The 27,500-nt window shown below is 34.9% G+C and overlaps 1 long non-coding RNA gene across 1 annotated transcript in view; it reads right to left on the minus strand.

Moving 5' to 3' along the window:
• Positions 1 to 27,500, minus strand: part of LOC136833144 (uncharacterized) — a 689,668-nt gene that overhangs the window by 749 nt on the left and 661,419 nt on the right. The gene's annotated exons all lie outside the window — the stretch shown is intronic.

Genomic DNA, 27,500 nt, shown 5'->3' on the forward strand with positions numbered 1-27,500 from the left:
AAACTTATTAAATTCTTACTTTCTAAAACATATTCTGTCCACCTTTACTAAATATAGCCTCTGCAAGACAAGATTTCTTGGGAGCTCCTTTCTAATTGAATTTTGGAAGATTTTGTTGTTGCTTGTAATACTCTACAGTATTAGCATTTAGCATAGTCTGACATAAGGCTCTTTCAGCTAAACTTCTCAATTATAGCTTCATCCATTCTCTCTATAAACTCGCTTTCATCTTTCCGTGTAGCCAATGATATGAAAGGCCAACTGGCTCTAAGCAGTGTCTAATAATAACGAATAACAAAATAGAACCTAAGGCTGCTTCCTTACTCATCGCCACTAATTACATACTTACAAAAACTAACATGAAGACAACACACTAAAAGGAAGTTAAAAGAGAGAGTGATAGAGAGAGAGAGAGAGAGAGCAACAGGAGAGAGAGGAAACAAGGCAGCAGAAACGGTGGAGAATACATGATGACGGGGAGGGGGGAGGTCAAAAAACTTACCTAAGTGAAGATATTGTTATGGAAAATCGGATCGTTCAACGTGCAAAAGCGAAAAAAATGGAACACGTGATATAAGAATAACAGTCGTTTGGGGAAATTAGCAAAAGCTTCTGGTAACTGGGAATGTTACATGCTTTTTAGAATCTAGAAGATGCACATTCAGAATTGCAAGTTGCACTGTCAGGCAATGACAGGAAAAATATACTTCGTGGTACTTGTCAGAAGAATTAAGCAATCAAGCAATGAACATCTGAACAGGCAACAACAGAATATTATACATACAGTTTGCAACCAATGGCATTTTTCTTTCTAACTATGCGGGGGGACGTTCCAGTTCAGCGTCACCCGAGTTCTGAAACAGAGTCAGTTTGAACTTTGCCGAGGTAGTAATAACCTGCATCAGCAAAGATGATTCGTACGTAGAGCAAATGAAATTGGAGATACTTTGAAAATGAAATTCCGAGTCTTTCCTGTACATGTGTGGATAACAAATCACTGATACATAAAGTCAATGAGAAACTTTTACACAGGATTAACAAGATTGTATCTTTCTTGGTACACAAAAAACCAACACCAAGTTTGTGGAATGGGAATATCTTTGTGTGTGGAGTACATGATAAGGCTTCTGTTGTAAAGACCTTTTATTACTGAAAAGTAGATTTTTCTTCAGAGGGGTCAATTCTTCATGAATCAAATACCATATGATTCATGAAGAATTGACCCCTCTGGAAGGCTCTTGTATAAAGATATCAACAGCCATGATCTCCATGGTGAAGCAAAGGAACCGCCTGAAAACCTTTCTCTCTCTTTATTAAGCGAGACTGTCAACAACAAAAAACCAGACCATTAACAATTTCCCCAAATATTCGGTCTATGCTCAGACTTTGAAGTTCCCTTTTTTCAACTTGTGAGAGAATACAAGCTATTGCTTGGAAAAAGCATACATACGTTGTCCAATATCAACGTTTACACAGAATCAAGCATGTATTTATAGGGTGTTAAGTGGATTGGGAGGCTTTTGCACTTTTGAGTGCAGAGTAATTCAAATAGATTTTGGTGCTGCTTTCGATTTAGTAAATCACAAGGCACTTCAGAATCTCAGAGTGGGTGTATATGTTTTAGGATTACTTCAAGATTTCCTTACAGGTAGGCAGCACGAAGATGCCGTTGATGTCCATTGTTATTTTTAGCGTATACAACACTTGTGGGTGTAGTAAGTCTTCACTTATGAGAAATGAAGCTGCCCTCAGCCTCAGTCGGGACATGGACAGGATCAGTGAATGGTGTAGTCGGTGGGGTATGAGGCTGAACTCCAGTAAAAGGAAAACACTATTAACTAGCAGATCTCGTACAGATTTTCCAACCTACAGGAGGATGGGACTCTGCTGAATGAGTCTGAAGCTTTAACTATCCTAGGTGTAAATTTTGACTTACATCTTACTTTTGAGAAACATATAATGAGAGTTTCAGCAAAAGACGCAAGAAGGTTAGGTACTGTTCGTAAGGACTCATGTATTTATAACAATGATAAAATCACTGCAACCTGTTTCTGGTCATACGTGCTTCCTTTACTACAGTAGAATACTGTTTCCGGTGTGGATGTCTGACGAGATTTATTTCTTTTAGGCAGAATGGTTCGTGGTGGTAGGTTTCTGTCTCCTAATAATTGCAGTTATGAATTGGACCATCGACAGATGGGGTCTTGTTTGACAATTTTTCATCAGTTGTATTTTGATGGAGATCTTTCACATTCACAATTGATCCCTGATCCTCTTCCTGACGAGCGCACCCAGATTCCCTGAACAGCAGCACCAGTATGCAGTAAATATGCCTCGTTGTCGAACTTCTCAGTTCCAGAGGTCATTTATTCCTCACATCGCTGGACTGCGGAACAGCCTCCCAAAGGATGTCGTGCAACTGGAAGTTCAGAAGTTCAAGGGAAATGCAATGCATTACTACCCTAATGCATTTATCTTTGTATTTAAATAATTTACTTACATTTTTCTTTATTTATTTATTTATTTGTTAAGTTATCTGTTTTTCTAATAACCGAGAGTACTCTTCAGTAGTCGATTTTACTCCTAACTTACGGCTGAGATTAAAAATCATAAGAGCTGTACCAATAAGAGAGGAGAAAGTGTAAGGAATAAGTCTGGATTAACAGCGAACTTCGTCTGAATGGTCCTTATGCGTTTACGGATAACGTCTTGAGGAATGTTAAGCAAAAGGTCGAAAGTAGCGGGGAAAGTTTTTGGAATGATGTAATAGTGCGTGAATTTAAAGTGTTACGTGCAAAAGAAAATAAAGCAAGCTGTACCCCACTTTCAGACGAAAGCGACTAAGAAACGAAGAGACACAAAGTGGAAGAAGGGTTCATGTTGTTGAATGGATGAAATAGAGTTAGTTATCAGTGATCTATGACTGAAAGGAAAAAGAGATAAACAAAACAGTATTAACATGTGGAGTGCATTCGACTGTACGCAAGCAAACAGAGAAGAATAATAAACTACACTCAAAGGGCAGGATCAGTTTAGTGGTAATGGAGAGTTTGTGTAATTGCATGAAAGCCTTGGACGTCCTGCAATTTGTTTCCCTACAAATGGCAATGGCACAGTAAGGGACTAATGCTTGCAATATCTTTATATAGTCCTCTGGATGACATCTATCTTTGCAAATAAATTTTCTCTCTCTCTCTCTCTCTCTCTCTCTCTCTCGGCACAACCAATAGCTAGAATAATCTTCGTACTTATTATATACATTATAATTATAGCCTGCGATTTCCATACAAATGGTCATTGTATTTATTGGACTGTGTGAACGAATGTATACATAAGCCGCATAACAGATTTGTCTGCATTAATGAATGAACTAGTGTTGGAACCTCGGCAAACGGTCGACAAACGTATCTATAGTTTCCCCTCACTCCAGCAGCAAGAGCAAGTCTGCTATAATACGAATGAATACTTGGTTACAACTAACATGATTACATTCCGTGAAGCGGTAAATGAGATAGCGCACTACATCAGATAGCTGGAATGAATTACGTAGGCCTATGGGGCCTAATGCTGGTCCCTGCACTATGGTTACCGTCGTCCAATGAATAAATTGTTGCTTCCTTTCTCATTTTCGGCTAATTAATTACACCGAAAGAACAAAATTTCATTACTCCTTTACCACGTTTATTATCGTCATGGCATAAAACCATCCACGTCATAATACAATTATCATAATTATCGCAAATGAGAATTTCAAATCCGTATTTTCCTTTTTATACAAAAGAGGATCTATTTTATGGAGGCTTGCTACGCAAGTTGATGGTTCTCTAAAAATTTCTTTTTCTTTTTGATGGAAGGGGGGAGGGGGGAATGGGGTCCTGTGACAAAAATATGTCGACATTAATGAGAAACAACAATATCATGCTTAATGATAAATATTTCTAAAACGTTCCTTTGTAGCTAAAGCGACAGAAATGCAATCAGTAACTACAAATAATACTGAATCTATCCGGTCACATGCAAAAAATTATTAAGTAACGGAAAATAATGCTCGAATAATCACATCGAGAGAGAGAGAGAGAGAGAGAGAGAGAGAGAGAGAGAGAGAGAGAGAGAGAGAGAGTTGAGTTAATGAAATTAAGTGACATACAATGATTACCAAAAAGCGTCCAAAACACAATCACAATCAGAAACACCTTTCTTAGTGTCTTTTTTGAAAGGTATTTTAAACCTTCCCGTCAAAGGTAATCCAGACAAATTATCTGGACCAGTTTGCTCACCCCAAAGGCAGTTCCAATATGAACTTTAAAGCTAAAAGGAATGAAAGCTAAAATATAGATAAATGCAATAACAAAAAAGACGGCTAATCCTACAGCAACATATTCTGTGATCATTTAAGCGACGGTGTTAGGCGAGGGTGTATTTTAATTTCCATTTTCGTTTTTAATTCGGATCCCTTCCGTCTCTCTTTTGCTGGGTCCACTGCCAGGCCGCATCATCACGTTCTCTTTAATTCCAACTGAAAACTAAAATAGAATTTGGGTTTATGAAACGAATCATATTTTGGATGTGGAATTCACAACGACGGAAACGCTCCATGTGAAAAAATATTGTTATCGACGCCATGTGATGAAGCTGACAAAAAAAGTGTCAACAAACATGTGAATTGTTTAATTTGTTGCTAGGAGAGTACTGATACACTATTATAGCATGATTTCCTGGTTCAATGAAGTTAAATATACTTGCAACAGATATTCAGGAGAGCCTGTAGGAAGACAAATTCGTATCTGCCAGTTCAAAAGTAGTTTTTCATTTTGCTTAGACATGGAATATTAAATTTACAAACATATAAAGTAATGTAAAACGAAATAAATATCAGCACACTATACAAAGCAATAAAAAGAATGAATATAACCATAATTATAAAAAAGCTACCCACATTACGGATAATGCTAGCTCAAGTTCGGATTAAACTGACCGCTTCCAGGCACCACCTCTCTATATCTGTCAGTTTGACTGAATCAATAGCTAAACAAGCAAGAGAAATGAAAGACGTATAGAGTGTTGCGTCTCGAAAAAATTATTTTTAAGATATGAGAGCTCATGATTGTTTACCTAATATTTTTAGTTATTTTCATCTACATTATAAATTCATTCCTTCCCGTCCTGTTTTGTACTTTTTATGCAAAGGTATTTCATTTTAGGAAGCTTTCTCAGGGACTCAGTGGCGTTTTAAACAATAAAGAATAATGCAGAAAACAATCCTTACCTAATTTTTTTTCTGGCCAAGAATGTAAGCGAGGGACTTGAAACCAGATAAAGTAGGTAAAAAATACTTTAAAAATTGCTACACTTTTCCTCCAGGCGATATTCCTCGTCGAGATACAATGCAATTTCACTATAATGTTCTGACGACAAACAGAACTTTGTGTGAGAAGCTTAGCGAGAGAGAGAGAGAGAGAGAGAGAGAGAGAGAGAGAGAGAGAGAGAGAGAGAGAGAGAGAGCTTTTAATTTTAATACCCTAAAAAGATATCAGGGATAATTAAAATGAAGGCAAAATGCTCTCTTTCCTACTGATATATACGTTTACAAAAAGTTACAAAACACTTCATTCTGGAATGGGAATGATGGAGAAGGAGAAAGAAAAGGATGATATTGTGGCAGAAAACCAAGTTGCACCAGTTTCTATACACAAGGGTTCAAAAATATGAAAACTGGTAGTAATAACGCATGGTGGGACTCCTTACATTTCTCTTGGCATTATAAGTTCAAGCTATTTTCTAAAAGGAAAAGGAATATTCGATACAGTGCTCTCCGTACGTCATCTAATATTCATCAAGTAGAAAATGTAATTTTTATTCATTGGTGTTATGCTGTAAAAGCCAAACTAAAGATAAGGAATGACAACGAAGACTGCTGAAATGAACGAAAACGTCTACCAAACTCCCTCCCCGCTCTCCTCTCAACATCCACCTCCATTCCCAAACACATAAATAACATCCTTCTCTCACATGCTTCGAGCCAACACGAGATCCCTCTACCGGAGTGGAAGGAGTTGCGATAACCAAGAACAGAGACACCCGGAATGGACCCAAGCATCAGTCTTCCCTCCCAGTTGGCAAAATAAACAAAGGCACTCCAAACATGCAACGCACGCCAGCGTTTCGTTGCGTTTCCAGTCAGACGAAAAAATAATAATTAAACTCCGATACACTCCCCTGACGAATTTCATTACGAACTTTGAGGTATACAACTACTACAGCGCAGCCAAAACAAAGTAACATGTATTCAGCACTCAATACTTAGGTAATATCTTTTCTTCTGGATGTGAAAAAACAACGTCTAATAGAGGCAATCAGCGTGCGTGTTATTAACAATCCATTTAATATTTGCTGTCTTTTATCGCATGAAAAGAATTTCGGGGCAAGATGTAAAAAAAGGATTTAGGTAATTCTCATTTTTGGAAGGTTTATCCAGAATATATATATAGACATTTGGCCATTTACCGAAGCCGACAATGAAGAGGAAACCTTTCCCGCAAGTTTAGAGACTATAAAATTATTTTTTATCAAGTTCATAAAAATAATATGTTTATCAAATTTGGATAAGAACCGCGAACGCAGGATACAAGCATATAAGAATGTACTCACACGAGAACAACGGTAGAGAAACTGATTACCACACACGGTACATGTGTGGTAATCAAATAAGAGCCACAGATATATAAAACAACGGGTTGTGGTTGTTCCATCATATAATTCCGTTATGATGCCATATGGGAAATTAGCCTGATCAAGAATTTAATGAAAAGCCTATGCAGTTTTCCAATAAATCTTAATTGTCTTATTGGGAAAATATACTTCACCCACATAGAAATGTTAAATATCCAGGATTTCACTCATTATAATAGTGAGCTACGAATACTAATACAGTTAAAGCACATACTAATATAGAATACAAGTTAATCCTACACGAAAACTTTTTACATAATAAATTTCAACGTCTATTACGATAACCAAACTTTCGTCTTGCTTACCTTCCTCTGTATTAAGTACTTCAGGGTAAACCTGATATCCAAAGTTACTTAAGACGAAATCACAATATATAATATGATACCACCTCAGGCCACCGACTATAACAGACTAAATTCCAAACAGGGAAGCTTTTGTTAGCTTATGACAGTGTGATCTTGCTTCGTTCGCCTTGCTAGACCATACGAAAATAAATTTCTTACCACAGTGTACCGGAAACCTTCAAAATGCCGTGTTAATTTACGCAAAAGGGATTTTTTTTGAGGAAAAATTAATAATCCCTATTTATTAACATTATTCCATTGCTTGGCCTTTCTAGTGAACTAACTATGATTAACATTGTTCGTAAATACCGAATTACTTCAACAGTTTAATATTTCTATTAAACTTAGACTAATTTTATAAAAGCATTAGATTAGTTACACTTCAGCACCAAGGAACAAAGTGCTAATAACAAAGATTATAATAATTAAAACACGGCTGAAAAAAAGAATCAGGATTTACAAAACTAAAAAAAGGACTGCCGCTCGGACAAAGTGCAACCATAAGGAAAAAATTCGTAATCAGTAATGAAATAAAGTATGTTAATGTATTAAAAATCCCTAACTAAAATACGTACTGTCACATGACTTCAAGAGGGAGTCAACTCTGAATTTTTAACTGCTAACGTAATTGTCACGCAAATTTAAGCTGTTGTGCAGCATAGCATGATTATACCTTTTTACATATTAACTGACAGGATATTGGAGTGATAGTGTGTGTGTGTGTGCGGATAAAAACAATCCAGGGTATAAAATATTCGTTTATGAAATATAACAGTGAAGTGAATTTGGCCAACGGCATCCGATTCGCAAATATGCATTCTTTGGTGATTTATCCCCATATTAAGAGCATACCTGCCATCATCGGAATAAATACTCGTTTTTCAACTTACAGTACGCTTAGCAGTTACTGAGATAGGCTAAGATATCTGATCCCTAGAATAATTGCAAAGCCTTTGTTTAATAAACTGACTTAAATTTTCCCCAGGACTTGCTATATTATAACCGATTAAAGACAAGGTCTTAACTTCTTTTTCATTTTATCTGCAATAAAAGGTAAACCTTACCATAACTGCAATGTTTCTGTCAATCAACTTTATCGAAAAATGAGGAAAATTTCAAAAAAGTCTTTCCTTCTCTCATGGCATTTTGATCAATGTAAGCTTTCACTACAAAAAACAATAAAGAAGAAGCGAGCGATGCTTTACAGTATTTCTCTGCTGCCCTCAAGCGTTTTAACTGTTACAGAATAAAACACCTACGACCACTGAATGACTTGTCAATAAATAAATAACAAAATAATGTCAAGAATTCACCCATAACCAGAGAGAGAGAGAGAGAGAGAGAGAGAGAGAGAGAGAGAGAGAGAGACCAAAAATCCCAGAAGGAATGATGCACTACTAGACTAGATAAAACTGAGTCATGGTCATTAATCCAGAGTTAATCAAAATCCTAGAATATTCCCCATGGAATCAACGTCACCATCAATACCAAACCCTCCCTCTCGTGTCATTTATAAAAGTTAAGGGCAACACGAAGCGTCCCATTGGAGTGAAATTCAGACCGATTAAATCTGACAGGGCATCGGATCTACTTTTCCAAAATGAATATGCAGTAGCTATGAACACTTTAACAAAATCGATTATTATCTTTACTTTGCTAACTCAAAAAGAGTAAACGAATGTAACGACTCCTCTAAAATGCTATAACTTGCGAAGCAAGCTATCATACAATAGAAAGTTCATATGTGTATAAATAGAAAAATCAAAGTGAAAACGAGGTTAACAAAATAAAAAGTTTGTGTGCACAAAATAGAAAAATTCAAATTAAAAATGAGATTAATAAAATAGAAAGTGCTTATGTGCCAAAATAGAAAAAGTGAAAATAAAAATGAGATTAATCAAACAGAAAGTTCATATGTGCATAGAGAGAAAATAAGAAATACAGAGTACATAAATAAAAGTTCATAAACGCAAAAACAGACTCTGAAAATGCCAGATAAATAAAGAAAAGTTAACAAATGAATACGAAACAAAAACAAACACGACAACTAATCCTGCAGCAACACCCTGCTATTATTATTATGAAAGCGGTGATATCAGGCGAGGAATTTTATATATTTTTTCGCTGTCGTTTTTAAACCAGATCCCTTCCCTCCTACTTCTGAGGGTACAGTGCAGACCAAAGCATGACATTCTCTTTAATTCACATTGGAATAAAAAAACAGACATTGGGATTTAGGAACTGTATCGTAATTTGAATCTGAAACAAATACTAAAAGAAAAAAATGGTATGGGAATTGAAGTTTCATTCATGCCTAGGAAAAGATCACTGTATCATTGTACACTTTATCAATATACTGATAGTGTATAATTGCATTACACGTAAAATATTTAATAAGTAAATTTAGCGTTACTTATAATAAAATTCACTCTACATACTGAAAATAAATTGTTGCATACTTATTCTACCACAAACAGTGAATAATAATTAACAAAAATACTCAACTGAAGTAAACACATTTCTATTTTTACTATTTTCCCGATTACCAACTTTAAATCATAACCAAGAAAGAAAAAATACCGGTATTAACAGAACTGTGAAAGAAAAGTCGCCTTACTTCTGCTATAGAACCAAAATACTTGTACAAATGGCAAACATGCGTCGCCTTCTGACTGCTCTTTCTCCGTAAAGTTAATAGTGAAAATTAACAATCTTAACATTTTCTTAGAACTTGATATGATAATTGAAAGTCTGTCAATCACTTCTTACTAGTTTCCCTTACATACGAGTAACTATAATGAACAGAGAACTTGATTGTCTGACTTTAAAGGTCGAACTTGGGGAAAATTTATCAATACCAAATTGGTTAAAAAAACATGAACCTGGCTATGAAGCATCTAAACTGTTGATATTATTAATCTTCATAATAATGGGTAACACTGCTTTCATAATAGAGAGCCGTCAACTCTGAGGTGAACTTCTCAAGAATTAGTAATCTCGAGAATGTTAAGTACTAAATATTTTATGCTCAGTTCACATTTTTTGAGAAATTCTACTAAAAAGCGCGGACACACATAGCTTTCATCAGTTGCTAGCTTGTTTATGTTTTTATTTTTTTAATTTTCATGTGCATTTCCACTCTTTTAAAGCACTGTTGTCTAATAAAAATATAAAAGCGAAATAATTAAAAATAATAAATCATTCGATTCAAAGATATCTTATTGCTGAAGATTACTAACTTTAAACAAGGACAAGTCTTAACCAAGCCCAAAAATTAACTTTTTAATCTGCTAATGTCAATGCTGTTTTTTTTTATTTACACTGCTGCGATGCCTCTCATTGAGATTCAACGTAAATTCACAGGCAGTGTTTCAAGGTCCCACAAAACTTTACTGGTCGCAGAGAGAGAGAGAGAGAGAGAGAGAGAGAGAGAGAGAGAGAGAGAGAGAGAGAGAGTCTCCTTACAACAGTTACTGTTAGAAGACCAATCAATAACTTCACATACACTGCCAGCTTACATAAAATGTTTATATGTACACTAATATAAATGTTTCTATATACCAATATAAATTACACGGAATCAAGAGGACCTGTTGTAAAGAAGTGATCTTATTAATTGATGGTCGGTCAGAATTTTATATCTGCTTCACATGTTTACGTGGTTTACCGTACAGGAAAACAATTAAAATTTCGTCCATTCAGCAAATCATAAACTCCTCACATTCCTTTCCCTTTTCCCCTCCACAACCTACATTCACTTCCACACACAAGGACTTGCAGTGCAGAAGAAGTAAGGCTAGTAGAATGAAAACAAGCAATAATCTCCCTTCCCTTCCGAAAAATAAATAACGAGTCCTTGAACATGTTACGCACGTTATCGTTACTTTACGTTTTCAGAAAGACGAAAAATTATTAAAACTACCTACGAATTTGAATCAAAGGGTTTGCAGCAAAAATAGCATCTGTCTAACTTAAAAAAATAACGTTATATGCAGTATATTTAGCACACGGTATCTGTCCCGTGATTAAAAAAAAATATTGAAAACACAACATTTAATAGAAGCAATCAGCGTTTCTGTTATCAACAATGCCCTTAATATTTGCTACCCTTTATCGCATGGGAGGAATTTCAAGCCGAGATGCAAAAATGATGGAGGCATTTCTCATTTTTTGGAAGGTTTATCTGGAATATCTGCAAACATGCCAGCCTTGTTTATAACAATTTTCAGAACGCTGAAAATGAAGGGAAATTCTTTGCCGTAAATCTAAAATTACCGAAAAAAATTTTTTTCATCGAAACAAGAGGAAGTCTGCTAAAGTTGGATACAAGCATATAGCCTCTACTCAGAAGAGCGCGTATTCAATCACAAGCAAATTGAATAGTAATATATCGACATTAACAATTAATATTTGTTGAACCCTATGATTGCCTAAGATGTCACATTGTAAATCTGTTGACAGTAAAATTTAAAGAAAATGGATCTGCTGAGTTTTGATCAAACAAAGGTCAGTATTATTAACTGCACACAGAACCAATTAAGAGTGCTAAACCTGGCCAAACTGTAACCAGACCAGACGCCAAATACAAACTGAATTTGATTGCGGATTTTTTTTATCTGCTACACAAATTCCTTTACTTCATTCAGATACTTCACAAATTCCTGAGATTGAGTCAACCAAGATCAAATTACAGAGCACACTGTAATTTGATTCCTGTGAGTCACGCAATGAAGTTCCACAGGAGGGGCCCCAGATTGTTGAAGTAAGAAATTTGCCTAGATGGTCGCTGTTTACTTGTCAAACTGAGCTTGTTCTTGCTATTGATGTCACACTTTCTAAGGATATTTTTTCCTTTAATCACCACCAAGTCTTCAGTACAGGAAGACTGAGCCATAATCCTTCGGTCTTATCTAAATTTGGTCAGCACTCTGGGTCTCTGGATAATCTTTGTCTCTGCATTTTACATTCAAGAAATCTGACGGAGACTGGCTCTGTCTGCCAAACGTTCTGCTAATGATCGTATTTCTATTGTTGATATCATTTAATGGCTTTCATTTAATCTATATTTGATGCTGTTGGTACTTCAGTGTCCATTTCTTCTATTTCTACCATCCTCTTAATTATTCTTCTCTTCATTAAAGACTTTTTTCAGTATGACTCTTCTACTAATACCGCTACCTTTGCTGATGACATTTAATCAAAAACTTCTCCCTTCCACCATACAAGTCCACTTTAGTGGACACACCTGAATAGGGCTCATACCTCCTTCAAGTTCAACAACTTGAATGTTTCTTTCTTCACACAATTCTCCTACCTTTATTTTATAAGTAAAAGGTCTAAAGTTATAACAATAACATAGTGTAATTAATCAAGGTAACAAACTGACAAACTGAAGGATGGTTATACTTGTCCAACCTTCATATTTATAGGAGTATGGTCTAATATAATAAAAATCCTCTGGATAACCACTGGACTCCAACACATCAATATCAAAACTAGTCAACAAACATTTTATACGGAATGATACTGATCTGAAGAAGGAGGAGTGGAAAAAAAGGTTATTTAAATGTCTAATAATAATAATAATAATAATAACACATAATAATAATAATAATAATAATAATAATAATAATAATAATAATAATAATGAAAGAAATCGCTGATCAGCTGCATTGATCTTGTATAGAGTCTTCTATTTTCTTATAACAGTTTTCTGTTGTTAACTGTCGAGTAACGCGCCAATGTGATTCATCAGAGGAGCAAACTTCCAGCGAGTCTGATTATTTATATTTTTAAGAGTACAGATTTGGTGAGCATAGCCCGTAGGTTTTACACGTAGAGGTAATGCATCGAATTTGGATACAGGTCAAAAATCTTGAAGCGGGCCAACGCTTCTCCGAATTCTCCAGAGTATGGTCACGGCATGGCAGTGGGTGGAGTAGACTGCAGGGTGTTAGGGGGACCTACTTATAAATAGTCAGCCAGATTTTTCATGCTGATTTGTCATTGGTTGCGGCGCACAGCAGCCTCTACTGGCTGGAGAAAGTTTTCTCAAGTCCTCGGCGCTGTCAGAAAGGACTTGAGAGAAACTTTCTCCAGCCAACAGGAGGCTGCTGTGTGCCACCAACCAATGAAATCAGCATCAGAAAACCCCGCTGACCCAGCCGACTATTTACGAGTAGATCCTCACTTATCCATCCCCTCATTGCATTGCATTGCACGACCAGTCTACGGACCCACTGCCGTGGATCATAGTCGGAAGAACTGAGAAACGTTGGCCACTTCAAGATTTTGACCTGTAACCAAATTCGATACATTACCTCTATGTGTACAAAACCCTACGGGCTATGCTCACCAATCTCACTTATTCTTAACAGAAATAATCGGACTCGCTGGAAGTTTAACTCCTTCTGATGAATCACATTCGCGCGTTACTCGACAGTTGTAGTAACAGCGAGAAAACTGTTATAAGGAAAATAGAGAAGACTATACAAGATCAATGCAGCGTCTTTCAATAATACTTGCTTAAGAGAAGGTCTACTCCCAATAATAATAATAATAATAATATAACATAAAAGTTGTTGTAAAAACATTTCCAGGGGTATACATAATCATCTCGGTTTTTCTGAATAGTTTTTATATAGGAATGAAAATACCTATTTGTGGATTTGCGTTGTTATATCTTTCTCTTGTATTTGTTGATACGCAATCCATTATGCCAACGCTTCTCGCCTCGGAGGTTAATTTTAGGATTGTTTCAATATGAATGTTTCTTAATGCTGAATAATAATAACAATAGCAAATTTAAAAGTAATAGCAATAGTGCCAGATTCTTACCTTATTGAAGAATTTCATGACATTCACTGCGAGATAAACTGTAAGGCAACCAGCTGAGAGAAACATACGCTTCTTGTGTGCTAGTAGCTCGTTCCATGCAACAAGAGAAATCAACGTGTTGATTATAAGAATTAAACTCTCAAATCAGCAGCACCGGAGCAAGAAGCAATTAGGTTTGACCTTCGCCGAATATGAAGCCGCTAACATTTTAATTCTAGATACTGCCGGAGTTACCAAAACAAACAGCGCACTCTACGCTCATCCAAGTTAGAGCTGGGGGAAATTCAAATTCAATGTCAGCCGAGGTCGGCAGCCCAGTCATTTAAAACTTTGCTCAGGGCGTTAATGCCTGCATCAACAGAGTTCACTCTCGTGCTGAGCAGCCGAACTTGAAGAAAATGGCCGGATTTCAAATGAAATTTCCAGTCGTTCTGGTGCATCTCTCGTTGCTTTACTGTTTTCAACTAATGCAACTTTCAGCTGTTAATACGAAAATGTGTGCTCGCGTATGTAACAGCAAAACTGTAGGAGTGTATTTCCTGTCCCTCTGAATCTGGCTTCGCCCGATAGTCCTTCTTGGGGTAAGAAAAAATGTTTCTTCTGTGGGTAGCATGGGATTTGGGCTAGAAGCAGGTAATTTCATCTATGTTAATTAAATCCGGCTTCGCCCGATTGTCTTTCTTAGACGAGGAAAAATATTTTCTTCTGTTGGATAGGAAAGGATTTCGGCTAGGAGCACGCAACTTCATCTCTGTTAATTAATGCATATATACAGAATACTTTCATGTCTTTAAGCAATGCTTCTCAAGGCAAACGGATGTTATCTGAGATTTACTACAGCGACGAAGAGTAACGAAAGAGAGTGGAAGGAAATCTGAAAGGAAATGTGACAAGGGACTGAAATAGACTGTAAGGAGGTTAAAAGACAGCAAAAGGAGAGTGGAAAAGATGAAACGAAATATAACAAGAGATTAAACGAGAACACAAGGGAGAGTGATAGGAGATTGAAAGAAGATTCAAAGAGTGAAAAGAAGAGTGACAGAAGATAGAAAGGGGCAGTGAAAGGAGTTTGAAAGAGAGAGAAAGGAAGTGTGAAAACCTTTTGAAAGAGTAAAAGGAGTTGGAAGAGGGAGCTGCACGCGAGTGAAAAGAGAAAGAAAATGTGGAGAGAGAGTGCAAAATCGGTGAAAGGATTGGAAGAGGAGGTAAACCGACGCGGGAAATGAGACTAAAAGACAGAGAAAAAGAGTCACTATTCCAATGGTTCTCTGTACTTATAGTAATCCACTGCATTACACTACTTCACGTCACTCTTTCGTGCCATTTCAATCTGCGATTTTTGATTATCAAAACAATAAGACTCTCGTGGAGGCCATTTTTCCATCATCCAGTGCACCTTTCACAACCAACTGTGTGATATTCTCTCCTCTTTGGTAAGTCCTACGTGCCCTGTCTATTCTCTGTTCAGATACCAATCTGACTGCCACGCTAAAAATAACATTTTATCTTAAATTTACCCTTCCTTGACACAAATGAAAGCAAAAATTACCCCAACAAATACATGTAATAAATATACATATTCACAGGAAAAAACAGACAAAAAAGCAAAAGTAAACCATGAACGTTAAAAAATAAAGCGAATAGCGAATAATGATCATTAAATCACGACTAATCGCTAACCTAGCTTACAGTATTCCAATGGAAACAACATCATCCTCATCATGAACATCTCTCTGACATCATTTATGAAAGCTGATGCCGACATGATCCTCCCATCGAAATGTAATCCCAACAGATTACCTTTAGAGTGCGCTTTTCCAGTCACAATGGATCGCTTCCACTTTTTCAATCCAGTCCTGATATGGACGTATGAAAACTGCAACGGATACAATGCAAACCAAAAAGTTATAAAAAGAGCAACCATCGAGGCAGCTAATCCTTCAACAAAGCTTCATTCCGTGATGATTTAAGCGGCGGTGTTAGACGAAGACTTTTCATTTGGTATTTTTTCTTTAATTTACATTAACTCCCTCTCTCTTTAGCAAGGTACGAGGTTATGGCATACTATGGCATTCAGTATGTTGCATCTAGAACAGTAACCAATTGGTTCTCAGCCACGTAAAATAAGTCTAATCCTTCGGGCCAGCCCTAGGGGAGCTGTTAATCAGCTCAGTGGTCTGGTCAAACTAAGGTATACTTCAACTTTATCTAGAACAGAAAATAATCTCAAAAATTCTAGGAAGAAAGATTCAGCAGATGATGCGGTGATGATAAAGTCGTACAAGAAGAATGGATAAGACTTCTGTCCTTGCCAGAGAAAAGGTTATGGGCAGGTAAATATGAAAAATAGACTATTTACTATTTCTGACAAAACGAATATCTTTTACATCTGACCTTCTTACAAACGAACTGCAGAACTGCCGAAATGACATCTTAACCATCAAACTCTTTGAAAACTAAAAAAAAAAAAAGTACCACAAAAAACATTAATTCCTTCTCATCTATGATATCGCAAAGCTAAAATTGAGAAAATAAAATAATAATAAAATTGGCAAAATAAAATACTTTACAGAACTTCAAATAAAAAGCTGTCGCCTCGGTACACAATTATGGTAATATAAGTCAATTTTCATACAAGCCACTCCTTGGGCTACAGTAGCGCCGACAGAATTACCCCCCAAACGGACCGAATGTCAAAAAAAAAGTTAACCATAAGGACTAACTGATAAACTAAATTGATATGACAATTAAAAAGATATATATATATATATATATATATATATATATATATATATATATATATATATATATATATACACACACAAGTAGACTGAGGGCCAAGTTTTTAATAAATAACTTTCTTTCCACTGGTTAGAGGTTATGATATGATTCATTTCAAAACTCATCCACAATCCTTATAGAACGAGAGTTCTTCATCGGTGCATTAATGACTGGAGAGAGAGAGAGAGAGAGAGAGAGAGAGAGAGAGAGAGAGAGAGAGAGAGAGAGAGAGAGAGAGAGTTCGGTTTTTCTGGTTTCGAATACATAGTACGAAATTTTAATGGAAACTGACTATTGACCTTAAGCGTACCCGAATAAAATGGATATTCTTATTTAAGAAAAATGAGGTTATGAATAACACTACCTTCATTATAAACCAAAATTCACAATAAGAAACTTTATTACGCTAAAGCAAATCTTTGCTCCCTTGAAAACATTCATACACACACAAACACACACGCTGTAAGTAATAAGCCATAAATATCATATTAATATCAAAATCAGATTCAATGTGGATAATTTACACCCAAAAGAGAATTATAAATAGTAAGTGCTCCTATCCAAAACAAGGGTGACTGTGACTTATTCCAATCAACCACCATTAATCCATCACTTCAGGCGTAAGGTATAATAAAAACAGCGAGAATGTGGCTTAATATTTGAAAATTAAAAAAAAGCGTCATGTGTAAAATTTGCTGACAAGCTATCTCACAAACCCACTGTAGCATATACTGTATACTGTATATATATATATATATATATATATATATATATATATATATATATATATATATATATATATATATATATATATATATATATATATATATATATATATATATATATACAGTATATGTACATATACTTATAGACAGATAGATAGATAGATTCAGATAAGGATATACATGAATACAAAGCAATCTCACGCACGGCAAACAACTTGAGCTCCGTTTCTCGAAAAATCATTTGTGCATCTGTTGACCTAAGCAGTGAGTTATGCACCTAGAGGTTAAGCGAGTGCACTGGGTCACAATCAGAGTGGAAAAGGGTACAGGGCTAACAAGTTATTCTCAATAAGTTTTGCTGAAGACAGGAAGTTTACTGTAATGCCTAGGTGTGCGTTGGTGTGTGTGTGTGTGTATGTATATGTGTATATTATATATACGATATACTGTATATATATATTTATATATACATAAGTACATATATATATATATACACACAAACACATTTATATATATGTGTGTGTGTGTTTTTGTGTGTATATATTATTATTTTCTTCCATGGCAATAAAACTGTGAAATGTGTGGCACACATATATATATATATATATATATATATATATATATATATATATATATATATATATATATATATATATATATATATACAGTATATATACACACACACATGTATATATATGACTTTTTATCACATCACCGTGATTCATATACAATCAGTAAGCTACAAACGTCCTTTAATATCAATTCGCTCTACCTCGAAATAATATATTTTCATATATGTTGCCGAAGGGGAATTTTTAGTTTATAATAAGTTCGTCGTCCCGTTAACTTATTATCAACTAAAAATTCCCTTCGGTAACATATATGAAAATATATTATTTCCGAGGTAGAGCGAATTGATATTAAAGGACGTTTGTAGCTTATTATTATATATATATATATATATATATATATATATATATATATATATATATATATATATATATATATAATATACACAAACAGATAGATAGCTATAGATATAGATATATAGGTAAGTAGATATATATATATATATATATATATATATATATATATATATATATATATAGAGAGAGAGAGAGAGAGAGAGAGAGAGAGAGAGAGAGAGAGAGAGAGAGAGAGAGAGAGAGAGAGAGAGTGCATGTGTTTGGAGCGTATTTGCGCTCATGCACCAGCTGAAATTAATGAGGTTTATAACCTTCATTTCAGGCTAAAACTTCGTAAATCTAAACAAGAATTTTAATGAAAGGACAGCCAATATTGATTCACGAACAAGCTTATAATAGCTTTACAGCCTTGACACAGCTTTGTTTCACAAATGAGTATAAATTTTTATTACAGAGAGAATGAGAGAAAGATTTATATTTGCTATCCACTTTCCTGAAACCGGAAAAAAAAGCATTTGTTACAACAGAATAAACCGCATTTAGCTTTCAAGGCTGTCATATTTTCTAATTTATTACTGAATATATGTCTTTAATATTAAAACAGTAATTTTAAAGACATATCATGTTTTAAGGAGTGCCTAAAAATAGGGAATCAACTCTTAGGAATATGTAGATGGAATAGTAGTTGTAGTAACGGCAGTAATCGTGACTGCCATGGTTGTCGAGGGAAGGAACATTTAGGACAACGAAAGAATATTAGTTCGGCATGAATAAATCGGACGTCAATATATCAAAACCCTGACTCTCCTGCAAACGAACTACAAATATTCTGAGTGAATTTTTCTATAAAAAATAGTCCTTTCATCTTTCTCTCCAAAAGAATGGAAATGAAATCTAGGATACATACTTTTAAACCATTTTTTACATAAAAAAGAATATTCTGCTGTCCATAGTCTACGTCCATTACTATAGGGGAAAAGAAATATTCAAAGGGCGGTCCTCTCTCTCTCTCTCTCTCTCTCTCTCTCTCTCTCTCTCTCTCTCTCTCTCTCGTTGGAAACAGAATGTATTCAAGAAAAATGTCATCGGATATCCTTGCCAAAGATGAAGATAAACGCAAAGAAAAACAAGACTGGAATATACAAAATGTAGAACAAGACGCTTTCCCTCTTCTTTCATCCACCTCCATTCACGCACATATGCACATCAAGCTCTTACTCTGTGTCGTGTTGGCACGAATCTCCTCCACCGGAGTGGAAGGAGGTGCGATAACGAAGCTCACCCACTGATGGATTGACAGGTACCCCGAGCGGACAGGAGAAATACGCTTCCCGCCCCATTCGAGGGGACAGAATGCCAAAGGAACAGGCAGGTCGTAAAACCACTCTATTATGGCGTCAACGCTGCATCGTGCTTTCACCGAGATAAGAAACTACTTACCCACAACAAATAGTTTACCAATTTAGTTAACAACACAAATAACACAGCCTCCGGTAGACAGGGTAAAACAACCGATCTAGTGGTGATGCAATGCGTATTCAATATAACAATTCTATCAGTAACTGATAATAGCTAAAGACGTTATATATCTGTCAGGATTGATAGGTGTATCAATTATCAGTAACACCATAAGCATTTTTTCAATTCTCATCGAGTGAGAGGAATCTCACGATGAGATGGAAAAGCTGTGAAAGCAAATCTCATTTTTGGAAGTTTTACTCAGAACAATTTCAACTCCAACAAAATTCATTCTGTCTCATCAATGAAAATGGAAGGCATAAAATGGTTAGTCTCTACAAGCTTCCAAGAATGTACTTACAAAAAACTTGATACCGATAAAGAACATGAAATACGAATGCGTAAGCATCCACTGCACACGAGCGCAGACTCGCAAAACGAAATGGATCAATAACAGTGCCCTGTGTCACGTGGGTTACATAAATGCGAAGAGTAAACAACAAATCCCCTCATCATAAAACAACAGATTATACGTTTTTAATCGCATGATTCCCTTATGATGCCAACTGGGAAAATTGCTGGCTCGACACAATTTCATAAACATGATTTGCTGTATGTCGTAATGAAGAGATCGTTTTATAGGGGGTCATTTTAATCCAAACACGAACATCGCTGCAAATAGAGGATTTCAAACCTCAGTTCATTACATGTAACAATAAATGCTGCATAAAAATGAGTGTTGTTCTCCAAAATGAAACGGTATAGGCAATTTATGAAATTAGTACATACACGTAATTCTTGCTGGCTCTATAAAATGTTAAAATTCCACTGTCCACAAAGGTTAATATTAACCGCAAAAGAATGTTACGAGTTAAATATGAAGGATCAAGAAACAATCTATAACTTTTATAAACGGACTTTACTGGCTAACTACGGAGTGTTCTCGACACTGCAAGTTATCCGGGGTTAGGCTAAAAGTGACCTGATCAAATAAAACAAGCGACCCCCGAAATATAATGTTCCTCCAGGAGAAGTGAAAGATACATGGTCATTAAAAAGATAAATGCTGCAATTTCTCCAAATATATAAAGGTTTCTTCGCTACAAGGAAGAGAGAGAGAGAGAGAGAGAGAGAGAGAGAGAGAGAGAGAGAGAGAGAGAGAGAGAGAGAGAGAGAGAGAGAGAGAGAGAGAGAAAGGTGAGTTTTACCATTAAAGGGAAACCTTACAGAAACAGCATACATTACACAGCACTGGCGGCTTTAAAATGTAAATTTGTATAGTATTTTAATTCACAAAGTTTCTGATGTTTATTTTGTGCTGCTCAGGTGGCTACGCAAGGGGTTTCAATTTCGGAAAGGAACTCCTCAACATTTTTTCTGGTACTTATATATATATATATATATATATATATATATATATATATATATATATATATATATATATATATATATATATATATATATATATATATATATATAAATATATATATATATATATATATATATATATATATATATATATATATATATATATATATATATATATATATATATATATATATATATATAGTATATATATATATATATATATATATATATATATATATATATATATATATATATATATTTGTATTAACAACTGGTCACTTTTCACTAAATACGTATGCTACTGTAATAATCACAATGCCCTCCTAATTTCTGTGTTTATATCGGCAACGTGACCTCATTCTGTTACTCAAGACGCGGGTTCGAACCAAAAAATTGTGAAGAATTCGAGAAGTTGTGAGCGAATTGTGTTACATATATATATATATATATATATATATATATATATATATATATATATATATATATATATATGTATATATATATATAATAAATATATATCTATATATATATTATACATATATTTACATATATATACATATATATATATATGTGTATATATACGAGTATATGATAAATACATATAGGTACGTGTTTCAAACGTACCGTTTGGCTATCAGAGTAGAGGTGGGTTGATACCGACTCTAAGCACAGAAACCTGAATTCAATAGGCATATGTACAACAGAGTCAGTAGTAGTGACTTAAACCTCTCTTGACAACAGAACGGTTAGCTATTCTGAAAAGTCGTCGTTCCCCATCCATTCGCTGGTTCGAGTCCCCTGGTGGCGGATCGTTTATCACTTGTAAATCCCCTTCAGGTTTTGTTATTCCGAATTTGAGTGAATCTGATATTGAAAAAATACTGTAGCTTCCCTGCTTGTGAGTAAAAAAATGCCAGAACATGTGATAAAAATTACACACACACACACACACATATATATATATATAAACATATATATATACAACATATAGTATGTATATATATATATATATATATATATATATATATATATATATATATTATATATATATATATATATAATATATATATATATATATATATATATATATATATGTATATAATATATATATATATATATATATATATATATATATATATATATATATAATATATATATATATATATATATATATATATATATATATATATATATATATATACATATTACATACTGTATAAGAAACAGTGCGATTATATGGACATGGTGGTGTACTTTAGCAGGAGTGTGAAGGGCACTCTACCTATGAATTTACGAAAGGGAAGGGGAGAGCTCAAGTTTTGCAAGCAGTGAACACTTAGTAAACAAGGAACCCATATGATTATGGCTTCTAGCCTGGAATTGCTAGAAAGACCATGAGAGGTTCTTCAACTAGAACTAACTATGAAGGATTTGAAAAATATTAAGACATGAGTGTAACAAGTAAACTTTACTCCTAGAAGGGGTAGAATGACATCGCTTAGGACTATGAGGTCAAAGAAACAAAACTGTAATTTTAGTGGCAACTTTGACTAAATACTCTCCGTAAAAGGTGGGCATCATATTTGGGGCCCTACCGATGTAAGAACAATGATCTAAAGTAGCTGCAAACGTTTATTCTGAGGAGAGAATCTGGATTCCTTTGGCAAAGGTTTTGTAGTACAGAAGAGTTGGATAACACAGGGGTATCAGAAAATGTTTAGACAGTTAAAAAATGACAGGAAACAAATGGTAGGTTGAGAAAATGTTCACACTGATAAATATATAAGACAGACGACAGTGGAGTAAAAATGATCTCACTGACAACACAAGAGACAGGTGACAAATGGAATGGGTATGAGACACTGTTTAGGCAGGCAAAGACAAGAGACAGACGACAAGTGAAACAGGTATGAGAAAATTTTCAGACTGAAATAGATACAAAACAGGTAACAAATGGTAAGGTTTAAGAAAATGTTCACTCTGAGAGAAACAGAAGAAAGACGACAGAGAGTACTAAAATTATATGACTGGCGAAGAAAAGAGACAGGTAACAGATGGGACGGTTATGAGACACTGTCCAAATTCACAAAGACAAGGGACTGGGCGACAAATGGAGCGGTAAGAGAAAATGTTCATACTGATAAAAAGAAAAATCAGGTAACAAATGGTAAGGTTTGAGAAAACGTTCACACTGACAAAAATACAAGACAGATGACAATGTAAAATAAAATATCAGGCTGAGAAAGACAAGAGACAGGTAACAAATGGGAGGGGTACGGGAAAATGTTCAGACTGACAAAGACAAGAGAGGTGACAAATGGAAGGTTCATGAAAATGTTCACACTGATAGAAATAGAAGACACACGACAGAGTAGTGTAAAAAATAATCAGACTGACAGAGACAAGAGTAACAAACAGGAGGGGTATGAGACACTATTCAGACTGAAAAAGATAAGGGACAGGCGACAAGTGGAAGGGGTATCAGAGAATGTTTACACTGACAAAAACGGAAGACAGACGTCAGTATAAAAAATAATCAGACTGACAAAGACAAGAGACAGACAACAATTGAGAGGGGTAAGAGACACTGTTCACACTGAAAAAGAAAGGACAGGCGACAAGTGGACGGGATATGAGAACATGTTTCGAGTGACAAAGAAAAAACAAATATAAATAAACGGTAAGGTTTAAAAATGTACACCATGACAGAAATAGAAGACAGACAATAGTGGAGTGTAAAAATCTATCAAACTGACAAAGACGAGAGACAGGTAACAAATGATACACTGTTCAGACTAACAAAGGTCAGGGAGAGGCGACAAGTGGATGGGCTTTTGAAAAAAAAGAAGTTTAGACTGATAACGAAAAAAAAACAAGTAACAAATGGTAAGGTTTGCAAAAATGTTCACACTGACAAAAAACAGAAGACAGACGACAGAGGAGTGAAAAAATTATCACACTCTCAAAGACAAGAAACCTGACAGACAAACGACAGAGTGTAAAACTATCAGACTGACAAAGACAAGAGGCAGGTAAGAAATAAGATGGGTATGAGAAAATGTTCAGACTGATAAAGATAAAAAGGTAACAAATGGTAAGGCATGAGAAAATGTTCACACTGGCAGAAATAGAAGACTAATGAAAGAGAAGTGATGAATATGATCAGACTGACAAAACCACGATACAGGTAACAAATTAGAGGGGTATGGGACGCTGATCAGACTATCAAAGACAAGGGACAGACGACAAATGGAAGGGGTATGAGAAAATATTCAGATTGATTAAGAAAAAAGCAGGTAACAAATGTTAAGGTTTGATAAAATGTTAATTCTGACAGAAACAGAACAAATGACAGAGGAGTGTAAAGAGATCTGACTGACAGAGACAAGAGACAGGTAACAAATGGGAGGGTGTGAGACATTGTTCTGATTGACAAAGAAAAGGGACAGGCAGCAAGTCCAAGGGGTGTGAGAAATTGTTCATAGTGGCAGAAATAGAAGAGAGACGACAGGGGACTGTAAAGTGATCAGACTGACAAAGACAAGAGACAGGTAAGAAACAGAGGGCGTATGGGGCACTATTTAATCAGACAAAGGCAAGAGACAGGCGACAAGTGGAATGGGTATGAGAAAATGTTCAGTGACAGAGATTAAAAAGGTAACAAATGGTAAGTTTTGAAGAAATTTTCACTCTGACAGAAATAGAAGACAGATGACAGAGACAGGGAGGGGTATGAGACACTGTTCAAACTGACAAAGACAAGGAGCGACAGTTGGAATGGTGAGAAAAAATGTTCAGAGTGATAAAGATAGAAAAGGTAACAACTGGTACGGGTTAATAAATGTTCACACTGACAGAAATGGAAGACAGATGACAGAAGTGTAAAAAATTATCAGACTTACAAAGTCACGAGACAAGTAACAAACAGGAGGGTATGAGACACTGTTCAAACTGACAAAGACAACGGGCAGGCGACGAGTGGATGGGGTATGAGAAAATGTTCAGACAGATAAATAAAAAAAAAGTGATGGAGGAGGCGTATGCTATTATTGCATTAAGAAATATTTTTTTTTTACATAAAGGATAGTGTTCCATGAAGAGGCCAATCCTGCAATGTCCTGAGATCACCATAAATGATGACTTAGAATGAAGTAATAAGTACGTAAAGATATATCTCTTGAAAAATATTCTTGGATTGTCCCTAAAAATCAGTCACTGACCATGTACTAAATTAATATTCATGAATGTTTCATCTTGAAATAAAATCAGAATGCAAACATAACTGTTCTTACTGAAGAGTATTAGGCTTAATAAAAACACCATTACAATTCATAGTAAAACGTTGCCCATTATGTTAGAAATAAAATTATTGCCTAATAAATATCAATCTGATTAACTCAAGAGCCGCGCCCAATATGAATAATGAACTTAATAATGGAAAAAATGGATTAGCCAGCACAGTTACCGCTTTTAAAAAGTTTCGAAAATGGCAAGAGTTTTGGCAAAAAATGCGGACCAAAATCTTGCCAAAAAATTACCGAGCAATAAAAGTCTACGGCACCGGTTTGCCCAATTTCACCAATTCACACTCTGGAGGAAGGAAGTCGTTAAATTGAATTGTTGGCCTAAAAGACGATGACCTTGCATACTACAACGCTTCATAAGATAATCCTCGTGAAAAATCGCAATACGGTACTAATTTGCAACTAGACAGCTGCAGCCTCCTGAGAGGAGAACAGAGACACAAGTAGAAACAAACGTATTTCACATTCCTGGTGACTCCTTGTCCATTTAAAGTAACTAAGAATTACCAACTATAAAAGATTTTTCTTTTATATTTCCAGCACCTGCACGCTTATTGTTCGAATCGCGTATTAAGAGTCTTAACTATCGATGTGTTATCAGCAGTTAGAAAAGAAGTTAAATCAATGTTACTAAGTACTGCTTTGAGAAGTGTATGCAAAGATTGGTGAAGAAAAATACAAACTGTGAACGTTATTTGCCATACCGAAGCCCTTACCCAGATGAATTCATTCTGCACTTAAGACCTGAGATGGACAACAAGTTTAAAAGTACAATTTTTCCTGTAAACCACTGCTATTCCACGGAGAAAAATATACGGATACCTAATGTGTTTTACTACGAAAAAAATAAATAAATCCTAAAATAAATACATAGAACAACTTACATGAAAATAACTCTCACTCAAAACAACCACTGATTGAAAGCTTCCCTTACATCATTTTAGTGAGCAAAAGTCTCTCTCTCTCTCTCTCTCTCTCTCTCTCTCTCTCTCTCTCTCTCTCTCTCTCTCTCTCTCAGTATATTCAATCATCAACATTTCGGAGGCCTAGGGAAAATTAGATCCTCATCTGTATTGCTGTGGTGGACGTTTGAAGTATTTCCACATTACATGCACAAAGCAGCTTCCCCTGACACAGCAAGATTCCAAAGATAAAAATAATTTCACTGGTACGTTGTATACACACATACATACATACATACACACATACATATATATATATATATATATATATATATATATATATATATATATATATATATATATATATATATAATATATTTACAATATATATATATATATAATATATATATATATATATATATATATATATATATATATATATATATATATATATATATTTATTAATATATATACATATATATAAATATATATATATATATATATATATATATATATATATATATATATATTTACAATATATATACATATTATATATGTGTATATATATATATATATACAGTATATATTGTATATATATATATATATATATATATATATATATATATATATATATATATATATATAGAGAGAGAGAGAGAGAGAGAGAGAGAGAGAGAGAGAGAGAGAGAGAGAAGCAGTGGGTAGGTAGGGAGGTCCTCAAGGTGTCAGTGTTTGACTTCTTATCCACACCCCGAGAGATAACCCCGACATTCCTTTGATCTTGAGAGAGAAAGCGTTGAAGGCGTTCCTTTCACTTTACTCACTTTATCTACTCGAGAGTAACGTTGCCTCTACTCACCAGACTTTGATCCTGAGCGACGTCGACTTCACTAGACAGACTAATTTCTGTCTGAAACAACACTCACCTCACTTTTAGAAAAATCTAGAAATTACAGCGTCGTTTACTTTCCTCGACTATTCATCTTGTAAACAAAAGTTGACTTCAACTGAAATATATATTCACCGCTTGACAGAGTTTTAATGTCAATCTGCATAGATCCTAATAAATTGCTAGTGAAACTAGCAACATTTTTGCCACAAATAACATTTAAAAAAATAGCACTAG

This window comes from Macrobrachium rosenbergii, chromosome 51 (assembly GCF_040412425.1).
Source record: "Macrobrachium rosenbergii isolate ZJJX-2024 chromosome 51, ASM4041242v1, whole genome shotgun sequence".
Lineage (NCBI taxonomy): Eukaryota > Metazoa > Arthropoda > Malacostraca > Decapoda > Palaemonidae > Macrobrachium > Macrobrachium rosenbergii.